The following is a 13,114-nucleotide window of genomic DNA, read 5'->3' on the forward strand; positions in this document are numbered from 1 at the left end:
CACTCTGTGACTCTGACCGTGGTACTCTATCCCTCCCTGTCCTTATCCACCTCTCTGATCCACCGACACGGACGACCAAACCATCCTCCGCCAATGCCTCTCCTCCATTGTCGAATTCATTTGGACTGCCTTTTACTTAGCTTTAGTTTGACCTTTCCAGGTGTAGCCAGAGCATCTTCAGCAATGGGTTCTCTCCCCGCGTCCGCAACGTATCTGCGGAGACCACAGCGATCTATCCTTGGCCCCCTCCTGTTTCTCATCTACACGTTGCTGCTTGAAAACATCAACTGAGGACATGGGGTCAGCTTCCACATGTATACTACTGAGACCAAGATGTACCTCACCATCACTTCTCTCGACCCCTCCACTGCCTCCACATTACCAGTCCGCTTGTTCAACCTCCAGTCAAGGATGGGCCACAATTTTCTCCAAATAAACACCGGGAAGTCCGACCCCATTGCTCGCTCGCCACTGATTCCATTCCAGCCCCAGCGATTGCCTCTTGTTAAACTAGACTGTTCACAGCATCGATGTCCTATTCGACTCCCGAGATGAACTTCCGACCAGATATTCTCCCCATCACCAAGACCGCCTACTTTCACCTCCATCGCCCATCCTCGTCCCTGCTTCAGCCCATCAGCTGCAGAAATTCTCTTCCATCTCTTGACTCAACTATTCTAATGTTCTGCAGCTTAGCATCATCTGGCCTCAATGTCCTAACCGGGCTTGTCCCGCCCACCGATCACCCCTGTCCTTGTAAACCTCCATCGGCTTCCGGTCCTCCAGCACCTCCATATTAAAACTCTCATCCTCGTGTTGAAATTCCTTCATGGTCTCGTCACTTCCGATCTCTGTAGCCTCCTCCAACCCTCCAAGCCCCCATCGCCAATATCTCTCTGTTCCTCCGACTCTGGCCTCTTCTACAGATCACCCTCTCCTCACCCCATCCATGGCGTCCTTGCCTTCAGATGTCCGAGCTCTCTGTTCTCACCCGAGACCTCTCTACCTCCCTCTGCTCCTTTTGGACACTTCCAAAAGCTACTTCTTTCACCAATCTTTTGACCATCCCTCCTTTTACCTCCTTTATTCAGCGCCCATCTTTTGTTTGATTCGGCTTCTGTGAAACGCCAAGGGATACTTTTTCGATGTTAAAGGCTCTTTGGCAATGCAAGTTGTTGCTGTTGTGTGTTTATTATTATAGTGTCAGTTTGAGTGAAACAGCAGTAACTGAATTTTAAAAAGTCTCAAACTTGGTTATAATTTAAATCTGCAGAATAACTTCAACTATAGTTTGGAGAAATTACTGATCCGAGACCTAATAATTTTTACATTTCCATTGTGGGGAAAGGAAAGGGCACTGACTGATAGTTTGATTGGGCGCATGTGCGTTGACACATACACAAAGCGAGATAGATGCACAAGTGCAGAATATTCACTGAAAAATTGCCGTCAAATCTACCACTTCTATATTCAAGGTATTTTTTGAGATTGAAAGACCACTAAATATATGGAAAACAGAAATTCTGTGCACATCTAACTGCTTAAAGTTATATGATTCATAGCATTAGACATTTGTGTTAATATAAGTTGAACACTGGTAAATCTCCTCACCTCCTAAGTACTCATTAGTGTTAATATTAGAACAGTGGTAAATCTCCTCACCTCCTACAGTGCTCATTAGTGTTAATATTAGAACAGTGGTAAATCTCCTCACCTCCGACATTACTCATTATTGTTAATATTAGAACAGTGGTAAATCTCCTCACCTCCGACAGTGCTCGTTAGTGTTAACATTAGAACAGTGGGAAATCTCCTCACCCCCACAGTGCTCATTCGTGTTAATATTAGAACAGTGGTAAATCTCCTCACCTCCTACAGTGCTCATTAGCGTTAATATTAGAACAGTGGTAAATCTCCTCACCTCCTACAGTGCTCAATGGTGTTAATATTAGAACAGTGGTAAATCTCCTCAGCTCTTGCAGTGCTCGTTAGTGTTAATATTAGAACAGTGGTAAATCTCCTCACCTCCTACAGTGCTCATCAGTGTTAATATTAGAACAGTGGTAAATCTCCTCACCTCCGACAGTGCTCGTTAGTGTTAACATTAGAACAGTGGGAAATCTCCTCACCCCCACAGTGCTCATTCGTGTTAATATTAGAACAGTGGTAAATCTCCTCAGCTCCTACAGTACACATTAGTGTTAATATTAGAACAGTGGTAAATCTCCTCACCTCCTACAGTGCTCATTATTGTTAATATTAGAACAGTGGTAAATCTCCTCACCTCCTACAGTGCTCATTATTGTTAATATTGGCACAGTGGTAAATCTCCTCACCTCCTACAGTGTTCATTAGTGTTATTATTAGAACAGTGGTAAATCTCCTCACCTCCTTTGTGCTCGTTAGTCAGGTGCTGACACCATGAAGGATGTGGTAAATATATACAAATAGAAGCACCAACCAGGACACATTTCAGTAAACACACGGACAATTTAACTGCCCGTAGAGACCAGAGGAATCACACCCAGCTATTGATTGCGTATGTGGCTAGATCCATATTCATAAAGTACCAGAATTTAATATCAAAACATAATAAATCAAAGATATTCAATGTAGATCTGTGACTATAATGTTTCACTAGCCCCAGACTATGTAAAACAGAGTGAGGGTCATTTGATTGATCAATGAACACCCTGTTGCAGAATTTCCTCCAGAATAGTCACTAACTCAAGAATAAGACCTGCACTTTGTGAGTAAATCTTACCAATTGGCGCTCTCAGTGCAGAATCTCGGCCGACGGGGACCCCTCTGGAACTGGGTTGTGGAGATCAGCGGGACTGACTGGGTTTCACTGGGCAGCTGTCTGTGTCACACCTGATGTGGAGTGTTTATTATAACACTCAGGAAATGCTCAATCCCAGAACTAACGGCTATTGTACTGATGGGGGAGGAGGGACTTGGTATCATGTTTAAAAAGGGAACGCTCTCCTGCTCATTTTAGTATCTCTGTCTAACCCTCCTATTAATATTCTATTTCTTACAGAGCATCAGAATCTGGGAACGTCTGTCACCACCATGGCTGACGGTCCAAACAGGGGAGAAGATCCAAAATCTTCAACAAGAATGAGAATGGACACAGGTAGGTTCAGAAAATTATTTAAATGTCAATTGTGACAAGACAAATGGTCCGTATCACGAACAGGAACCTGCAGCTCACACAAGAAGAAATAACAGCACAGAAACTGTGTAGATAGAGGGAAGTGAGTGACCATCTAGAGGGACAGTGCAGTCACATGTGGAGGGATCTCCTGAGCACTGGAACTGTCCAATTGATACCTGGTGTTGGGGTCTGTAAGTTGGATGGAGACATTAACTCAGAGGATGGTCTTCCTGAGTAACAGCGTGAGACCGGGGAGCAGGTGGAGAAGAGGCAGGTGGGACACAGGAATAGGAGAGCGATAGTGGTGGGAGATTCTATAGTCAGGTGACTAGACAGTCTCTTGATCAGCCCTGAGCTGGTCCCAAATGATACGTTTCCTCCCTGGTGCCAGAGTGAAGAACATCCTGGAACAGGTGGGACCATCTCTCGGAAGGAAAGGAGAGCAGTGAATAGTCATTCTTGGAACCAGTAACACAGATAGAAATACGTTTATAGAGGGAATATTCAGACTGAGGCGGTATATCAAAAAAACAAGGATTCCAGGTTTTGATCTCCGGATTGTTTTACACTGGGCCGCTTAAGGGAGGAAACATGAGGCAAGTGAATGTGTGGATGCAGGGCTGGAGCAGGCGGGAAGGGTTCACGGTCTTGGGACAGTGGAGTGAGTTCAAGGAGAAGGGAAGGGACAGTCACGGTCTGAACCGACCAACAATGGTTTGACAGACTGGGTGAATGGAGCAGTGGGAGGGATTCAGTTGATATGACTGGAGGTTGGGAAATATCCGGACCTGAGACTAGAGAGTGGAATTTATAAAACCGTTGGAGGAGCAACAGAAGAGTTATGAAATTGTGAAAAATTATTCGCAGGAAAAAAGGAAGGGGGTTTTGAAGTATTGAGAGTTAAAGCCAATTGGTAATAAAAAAAACCCCGAAGAAACGAAAAGGGGTCAACATTCCAAAAAATCGGAGTTATGGTTGAGTTTTTTTTCTGTGAATCTACAAATCATTCCAAACACATTTGAAAATTCAGAAGCATAAGAGATGTGATCAATATCTATAAGACAGGGTTTGGGTTTTCACAGGACTCAGAGCGAAATGTTCCTGGTTACAACATTTTGAGTTGAACGAAAAATAGTTCTGGACGTCAGTATTAATAAAGGGTTCTATGACAGAGCTTAGATAATTAAAACATGCATTTATATAGCGCCTTTAATGTAATAAGACGAACCGGGGCGCTTCACAGGAGCGATTATCAAATAGAATTTGACAGCGAGTCAAATAAGGAGATAATAGGACGGGTGACCAAAAGTTTGGTCAAAGAGGTAGGTTTTAAGGAAAATATTAAAGGGGAACAGAAAGGTAGAGAGAATGAGAGGTTTACTACATAAGGATGTTCCAGGGAGCTGTATTAAGATAGAATCCATATGCACACAGTTCAGCAATAGGAAGGGAAATAGCACAATTCTCCGTGGGTTTTGCAGGCCAGCAATCAGTGGAGGTGAGATAGAGGGGGAACTGGGGGGAAACTAGTTGTGGATTAAGTTTTGGAGGAGATACAAAATATTTCCTTTAGTTTCTAAAAATGATGGTGGAAGTGAAAATGTTGGTGCACTGGAGGAGGATGTGGGCCCAGAGTTAGAGATAACTGTAGAGAAGGATTTGGATCTGAGAAACATCGCCGAGGTGGATAAATCACTGGGCCCAGAGATAACACACCCGAGGCAGTTAAAGGAATTCAGAGAGGAGATAGGAGGGACCCTGATCACAATTTCTCAATCCTCGTTTGTTTTTAAAAATATCCAGGTGGACTGAAGGAGCCCAAATAATGTTTCTGTTAAAATAGGGAGAGAGGGTCTCCGTCAGTAGTGGGAAAATTCCTCGAATCTGTAATTCCAGTTCGAAATAGTGAACATTTAGAGATACAGGAGATGATCGGGGGAGCGGGAACTGATTCGCTGCAGCTATGTCGTATTTGACAAATTTGATACAGCTTTGTTGAAAGGTGACTATATGGATCGATGGGATGTAGAACATGCGGTGTATATGGGTTTTCAGAAGGTGTTTGATAATGTGACTCACAGTAGTCATCAACCGTTTGTTATAAGAGGAAATGTTGCCGCTCTGATAGAAAGTCGATAATGTGTTTAGTTTTCTCCATTTTTGTTCACAGATCCGAACACTGCAATCAGTGAGTTCCTGACAATGTGCGACGGTTACCAACTGTTCCAGTTGACGAAATTCTACCGGGACAGACTAGAACAGGCGATTGAAGAAGGGGTGGACGGAATCAGCTCTTTGTTAACATACGAGAAGAATTTCAGTGGGCAGGAACATCGGGTAAGTGCGAGGGACACAGAATTTTTTTTTTATTCGTTCACGGGATGTGGGCATCGCTGGCGAGGCCAGCATTTATTGCCCATCCCTAATTGCCCTCGAGAAGGTGGTGGTGAGCCGCCTTCTTGAACCGCTGCAGTCCGTGTGGTGACGGTTCTCCCACAGTGCTGTTAGGAAGGGAGTTCCAGGATTTTGACCCAGCGACAATGAAGGAACGGCGATATATTTCCAAATCGGGATGGTGTGTGACTTGGAGGGGAACGTGCAGGTGGTGTAGTTCCCAGAATGAGTCTGGATTATTTAAACATCAGAGAACGAACAGGATATCAGATCTTAGAATCATAGAATGTGACAGAAGAGAAACAGGTCATATCGGAAAGAAATTGATCAAACTGAAAATACAGTGAATCTGAAACAATGATACAAAGAGGTGAAAATACCCAGTGGAACGGTCAGTGTCTGTACACAGGACAGGGGAACGTTTCGGGTATAACTCTTGTGTGGACTGAAAACAAAAAGGAAACAGTTGAAGTGGGACGGGGAAAGTGAGGGATCAATATATTCATTGTTATTGTTTACAGAAAGTCGTTGATCTCGTGGAGAAGGGAAACAGGGCGGACAGTTCCAAACTTCTCCTAAATCTGGTGATGGAGAAAGGCTCTCAGGCCCGAAGGGTGATGTGGGAATCATTTGTGAAAATGCACCATGCGGTACCAAAGTTGGACAAAATACTGAAAGAGATGCAGGAACTTGGTACGGTAAAATCACACACTGAATTCAATTTCAGATTGAAACAATGCAGAATTTACTATAATATTACACAGATCGGATTTCATGAAAGCTCATTGATTTAAACAGGTCCTGATCCATTTGTTTATATGAACATCAGACGAGGTTCATCTGAAATACCCAGTCACCTGAAAGGTAAGTGATGAAATTGGGATTTCAAACTGTTTATTTCACTTGTGAGAATCAGAAAGTTTGACTGTCGTCATTTATTAGAGATTGTCACAATCTGGGAATCAGAAATTCAAGGGCTGGGGAAACAGAAATTAACCTCGTTTAGATTTGTCATCAATACTCAACTATTCTGCGTAGATACAAATTACAGTTCATAAGATTTCTCAATTATCCATGAATATGTGGAGGTTGCATTATTTCACTTAATCCAGCTGCTGATCGTTGTCACTTGTGAAATCCCCATACACACCTGGCAGGATCCTGATGCACTGTGAATTCTCACTCACACCTGGCAGTATCCTGATTCACTGTGCATCCCCACACACCCCTGGCAGTACCCTGATACATTGTGAATCCCCACACACACCTGGCAGGATCCTGATACACTGTGAATCCCCATACACACCTGGCATTATCCTGATACGCTGTGAATCCCCATACACACCTGGAAGGATCCTGATACACTGTGAATCCCCATACACAACTGGTAGGTTCCTGATAAACTGTGAAATCCCCATACACACCTGGCAGGATCCTGACACACTGTGAAATCCCCACACACAACTGGCAGGATACCTAAGTGCCATCATGACATTCTGGACTCACAAGTAAAGAGCAGTGCCTTGAGACGGATGCTGTGGGTCACCTGCTCCCCGAGATATCTGACCCACCATCAACTGTAGGGAAATTGGTGGAGAAATGCAAAACATTAAAAATGATTTCATTTCACAGCACAAAATGAGACAAATTGTTCGGTCTGATCTGAGAAGATGCACAGATGTTCACACAATTGATCATGAATCCGTGGAGAAATGTGAGGGAAAGACAATGTTCAGGGTAATTAGGAGGTTTTGAGCTGGCTCCACAAAGGCAGTGAGAGAGAGAACATATTCTACTCAAGGAATAGTCCTTTAAATCAGAGTCTTTTTAGACCGAATCGAATGAGTAATGGCAGTGAAAGGGAGAACTTATTCCACTCAAAGAATAGTCCTTTAACTCAGGATCTTTTTAGACCCAATGTAATGACTGATGGCATTGAAACAGAGAACTTATTCCACTCAAAGCATCGTCCTTTAAATCAGCGTCTTTTCAGACCCAATGGATTGACTAATGGAAATATAATTCAATTTCCCAAACCTGCATTAGAGGAAATTCAGACCAAAATGAAACAACGGAGTGCAATTATTAGGAGAACAGTTGAATTGAACCGTGAATGTTTTCTGCTCTAACTTTACTCTGAGTGGGCAGTCGTTCGAAATCTACTTCTAATCGGTGATATGAAAGGACTGTTCGGAAAACACATTCAATGTAGGTGTAACACTGCTGAAAATGTGTTCACAATTTCTGAAACACAATACAACAGGAGAATGATTCGAGACAGGAAAAGGTCATTTGATCCAAATATGCCTGTCCCTGTTAGAAAGATGACCCCACCTGCACCTCCTCTCAGTGAATTCACAGAAACTCTTCCAATTGTCTCTTCACCCCAATTACACTGCCCCTTTAGTGTCATTCCCTGGTAACTGTGTTCCCTGATGTCCGACACATTGGGTGAAACAATTACTCTAATTTCCATTCTTATTTCTGACTTTCAATTTTCTCCGTTATTAATTATTTTGCTGATTGTGAGCCTGTTTCCTGCACTAATGTTGGGAATTCCATTGAAACATTTCAATACCGTAGTCTCTTGCTGAAACAAAATATATCAAACCCCCACACCCTTCCCTCGACCAATACTCCAATACCTTAAATCATCTTTCTGATTCACCTCTGTACCTTCAGAATTGCTGTAATCTTTACTTGTGCTCAGGTGACAATAGAACTACTAGTAACACCCCAGATAACCAGCCCGAGTCCAGTTTCTAAAAGCTCCCACAACACAGAGGTTAAACAGTGGAACTTCTGTCCATTCACAGTCTGTCGCTCTCCCAGTGCCCACAATATCCCAGATAAGCTGCCCAATGTCTGATGCAATAAGAGTGGAACTTCTGTCAATTCACAGTCGGTGCCTCTCCCAGTGCCCACAATATCACAGATAAGCTGCCCAAGGACTGATGCAATAAGAGTGGAACTTCTGTCCATTCACAGTCTGTCCCTCTCCCAGTGCTACCCAATACCCTATTTCCCATTTCCACAAAAGGTCAGCAACACCGACAGTTTCATAGATTGATCCATTAGAACCTCCACTGTTGTATAACCAGAATCACGTTTCGATTATAATGACATGTCCATAGAACAGGGCTGGGCTGATAGTGTTAATCATCAAAGGGAAAATATCACCTTCATCGAAATCTCCATGTTCAGTAAATATTGGAATCAAGTGAGAATTTGAAACGTTTATCAGCCATTATTCACTTTCAAGCGAGGTTTTCAGAAACTGAGTTTAATTTCCTGCTCACACCTCTATTGAAGCTGTGAATTAAATCTCGGAACATTTTAATGAATTTGTTTTTATGTCAATACAACTAAAATTGAGAACTACATTCTGTCTGTTCTAATTGAAGATGTTCAACAGAAACACAAGGAAACACTTCAGGTCCAAACTGAAACACTGAGAGTGAACACGATCCTAATAAAGGAGAAGGTTAAGATTTTCCAGCTGGTCACTCTATACACTGAGCTAACGGTCATTTCTACTGTTCGAGATCGGACGCTTGTGGAACATGAACTTCTGGCAAGAGGCCGAAACCATGAAGAGTGGAGAGAGAAACATCTAAGGAGAGAACTGGAAAAAATCCGAACTGATCAATTGTTCCAGAGCAGTTTTTCCCGGAGAAAATCCAAATCTGGGAGTTCAGCAGCAGTGAGTGGAGTCGCGGGGATTGGAAAAACAACAATGGTACAAAAGATTGTTTATGACTGGAGCACTGGGAAAATATACCCACACTTTCAATTTGTTTTCAGTTTTAAATTCCGGGATTTGAACGCTATTAACTGTAGAATAATCCTGATGAATCTGATACTGGATCTGTATCCTTACTTTGGGAATATTCTGGGAGAGCTCTGGAAGAACCCAGAGGGATTATTGTTTATATTCGATGGTTTAGATGAATTCAAGGACAGTATCGATTTTGCTGACAATCGGAGAAATACAGAACCTCAGTACATGTGCACAGATCCTGAAGACTGGTGTGAAGTGTCTGACATTGTGTGCAGTTTAATACAGCACAAGCTGCTCCCAGGATGTTCAGTGCTCGTGACCAGCCTCCCCACTGCATTACATTTATTGGAAAAGGCTGAGATCAGTGTCTGGGCTGAAATCCTGGGATTTGTTGGTGAAGAACGGAAGGAATATTTCAACAAGTTTTTTGAAGATCAGGTGGTGGCAGCAGCTGTTTTCAAACATGTGGAGGAGAACGAGATCCTGCACACGATGTGTTACAACCCTTCCTACTGCTGGATCCTCGGTCTGTCACTGGGTCCCTTCTTTACACAAAGAGACAGGAAACAGCAGCGAGTTCCCAAGACCATCACCCAACTATATTCCTACTATATTTACAACATTCTGAAAAACCATGGCCGAGAGATTGAATCCCCCCGTGATGTGTTACTGAAGGTCGGTGAGATGGCCCTCACAGGAGTCTCCGAGAAGAAGATTGTGTTTGGAAATGGAGATTTGATCAAGTACAATCTGCAACCTTCCCAGTTCCTGTCTGGGTTCATGATGGAACTTTTGGAGAGAGATGAATCTGCCCAGAGTGTAGTTTACACATTCCCGCACCTCACCATCCAAGAGTTTGTAGCCGCACTCGCACAATTCCTGATTCCAGATCCAGGGGACATCCGGAAACTCCTCAGTGAAGCCCACAGGAAGGAAGATGGGCGATTTGAGATATTTCTCCGTTTTGTTGTTGGTCTCTCCTCCTCACAGTCAGCTCGGCCCCTGGAGGAGTTTCTGGGTCCATTTCTTCATCAAACGATCTGCGGAGTGATTGACTGGGTGAAGGAGAAGGTTGAAGGACAGATTGGAAACACAGAGAGTGAAGCTGGTAAAAGGGACCTCCTGAACACATTCCACTACCCGTTTGAGTCTCAGAATAAAACACTGGCTCGGGCCACAGTGGGATCTGTGGAAAGACTTACATTTAATGGATTGCGACTGACCCCGATTGACTGTGCGGTGTTGTCTCATGTCATTGGACTCTGTGATACAATAAAACACCTCGATCTACACCACTGCTCCATTCGGTGTGAAGGACTCCGGCGGCTGGTACCCGTACTGCACAAATGCCAGGTGTTGAGGTAACTGTTCATTTGTCTCTAACTGTTGGGCCAATTTTGAAACAGTCACGGATTGTATTGTTGCTCTGCAATGAAGGGAAACAAACAGTTCAGTTGAACCAGGGAGAAGCAAATTCAACACAAATATGACAAATGATAATAGCATCGGTTAGTAATTCCCTAGGGATTGAAGAATCTAAAATGGATTCTGATGAACACGTTAGGATTTTACAGTCTTTATCCGATCAGTAAATACAGGTCACTGAAAGAGTGATAATTGAATTGCAATAAATGATATTTATAGCTGCAGCAGTCTGTGTGTCGAGTCATCCCACCCACTTACCGAGGTGTGGGGGCTAGTGACGGTCACCGGACTGTCAACATGTGTAGGAGAGGGAAGCAGAAACACCAAACATTCAGTAATAAAGAGCAAAACACAGATTTCGGGCAGTCAACCGTCAGTGGGCGAGCTGAGCTTTCCCGGCAGGACGTCGGTCCGTCATGTTAACTCATCAATGACACAGCCCCTCACACTCTCCAATACATCCACCATCTCTTCACCCAGCTGGCAGCACACGTGCCTCTGAGTCAGACGGTCGTGGATTCAGGCCCCTCGCTCATTAATCCAGGCCGAAAATTCAGTGGGATTTGGGAACTAAAATCTGCTGGTCGAAAGGTTGAAATCGAACGGGTTGTGGCGTATTCGCCCAGGAGTATAGACATACACCGGCCAGCGGTGGGGCCTCACACACAGCGGGAGGCTCCTGGGTTAACCAAGGGGCAGTGAACCAGGGAATTTCCCATAATCTGCCCCCTGTGTGTGAGGTCCAGCTCGGGGAGGGAACTTCAGAAAATTCCCCATAAACTGTCGGGCCCGTTAAACCTAAAATAAATGTGGAGCCATTTTAGTGGGAATAAAGAGAGAGCCTCCCCTCCCCTATAAACTAGGAGTACAGGGACATTTAAAACTTGTAACGGGACAGAATAAATTCTCCTTGTCACATGAAATCCTGTGGGACGGATTTTACAGCAGCCATGAGCGCCGTTTCACAATATAACTCACTCCGAGATGTTGTACAGATTAATATAATACTGCATAATGTACAAGAAATCACCGCTTTATCATTTAATTCGGGGAAAATCATCACATTCCCATTAAATCTGGGCTTTAAGAAGCAGCAGAAATGAGACACGTTTCCCCAAACATGAAGGGACCGTCCAGGAGGGTAATTCTGATCATCAGGGAATGAGACCGGACTGAGGGACATTTGAAGGCTTCACACAGACAGCACTTTATTTAATAAATACATTTACTGACAGTCCGTGAATATATGGGCCGTTGGACAGAGTGAGATTCATTGTCAGTGACAGGGAAATCTGGTTATTAATTTCCTGAAGATTTTTCAATTGTTTCCTGTAATATCAGAGAAATTGTATCAGATCGGGGATTGGATTCAGTTTGTTTCTCACTCTCTGTCTGTTTGTGTTTAGACTGGGGAGGAATGAACTGGGAGATTCAGGAGTGAAACTTGTGTCTGCGGCTCTGGGAAACCCGGACTGTAAAATACAGGAACTGGGGTAAGTACCAGACTGTGTGAGATTGTGTTTATAATAACCGGATGTCTCCCACCGTATATTAATGTCAGTATAAGCAATCATAATACAAATAAATACTGGGAATTTACTCTCATTCCTGTTATCTCTGCTTGTCTCTCTCTCTCTCTCTCTGATCTACAGGTTATGGGATAACGATCTCACAGATTCTTGTATCGATGATCTCTCCACCGCTCTCAGTACAAACCGGTCACTGACGGAGCTGAATCTGGGTAAGAATAAACTGGGAGATTCAGGAGTGAAACTATTGTCTGCGGCTCTGAGGAACCCGGACTGTAAAATACAGAAACTGCAGTAAGTATCAGACTGTGTAAGAATGTGTTTATAATAACTGAATGTCTGACACTGCACTTTATTATTAGTACAAGTAATAGTGTTATTACTAAATACTGTACATATTATTAGTGTCAGTAATAGTGTTACTAATAATAATTTACAGTGTTTATTAATATCAGTAACAGTGTTATTAATAAGGACTGTACAATTTTATTAGTATCAGTAATATTGTTATTAATCAACACTGGGGATTTACCCTGATTCTTGTTATTTCTCTCTCTCCGATCCCCAGTCTGGATGATGTCGGTCTCACAGATTCTTGTACCGAGGATCTCGTCTCTGCTCTCAGTACAAACCGGTCACTGACGATTCTGGACCTGGGATCAAACTCCTTCACAGACCGATCTGTCCCCGCTCTCCGCTCCCTCATACTGACCCGCAGGAGTCTGGAGCGGATCGGGTGAGCGTTTGTGTTAATGTTTAATGTAATAAATAAAATATCAATGGGATTCAGTCCCTTTTATGAGTAATATTTGTCTGTAATTATTA

This window comes from Heptranchias perlo, unplaced genomic scaffold (genome assembly GCF_035084215.1).
Source record: "Heptranchias perlo isolate sHepPer1 unplaced genomic scaffold, sHepPer1.hap1 HAP1_SCAFFOLD_52, whole genome shotgun sequence".
Lineage (NCBI taxonomy): Eukaryota > Metazoa > Chordata > Chondrichthyes > Hexanchiformes > Hexanchidae > Heptranchias > Heptranchias perlo.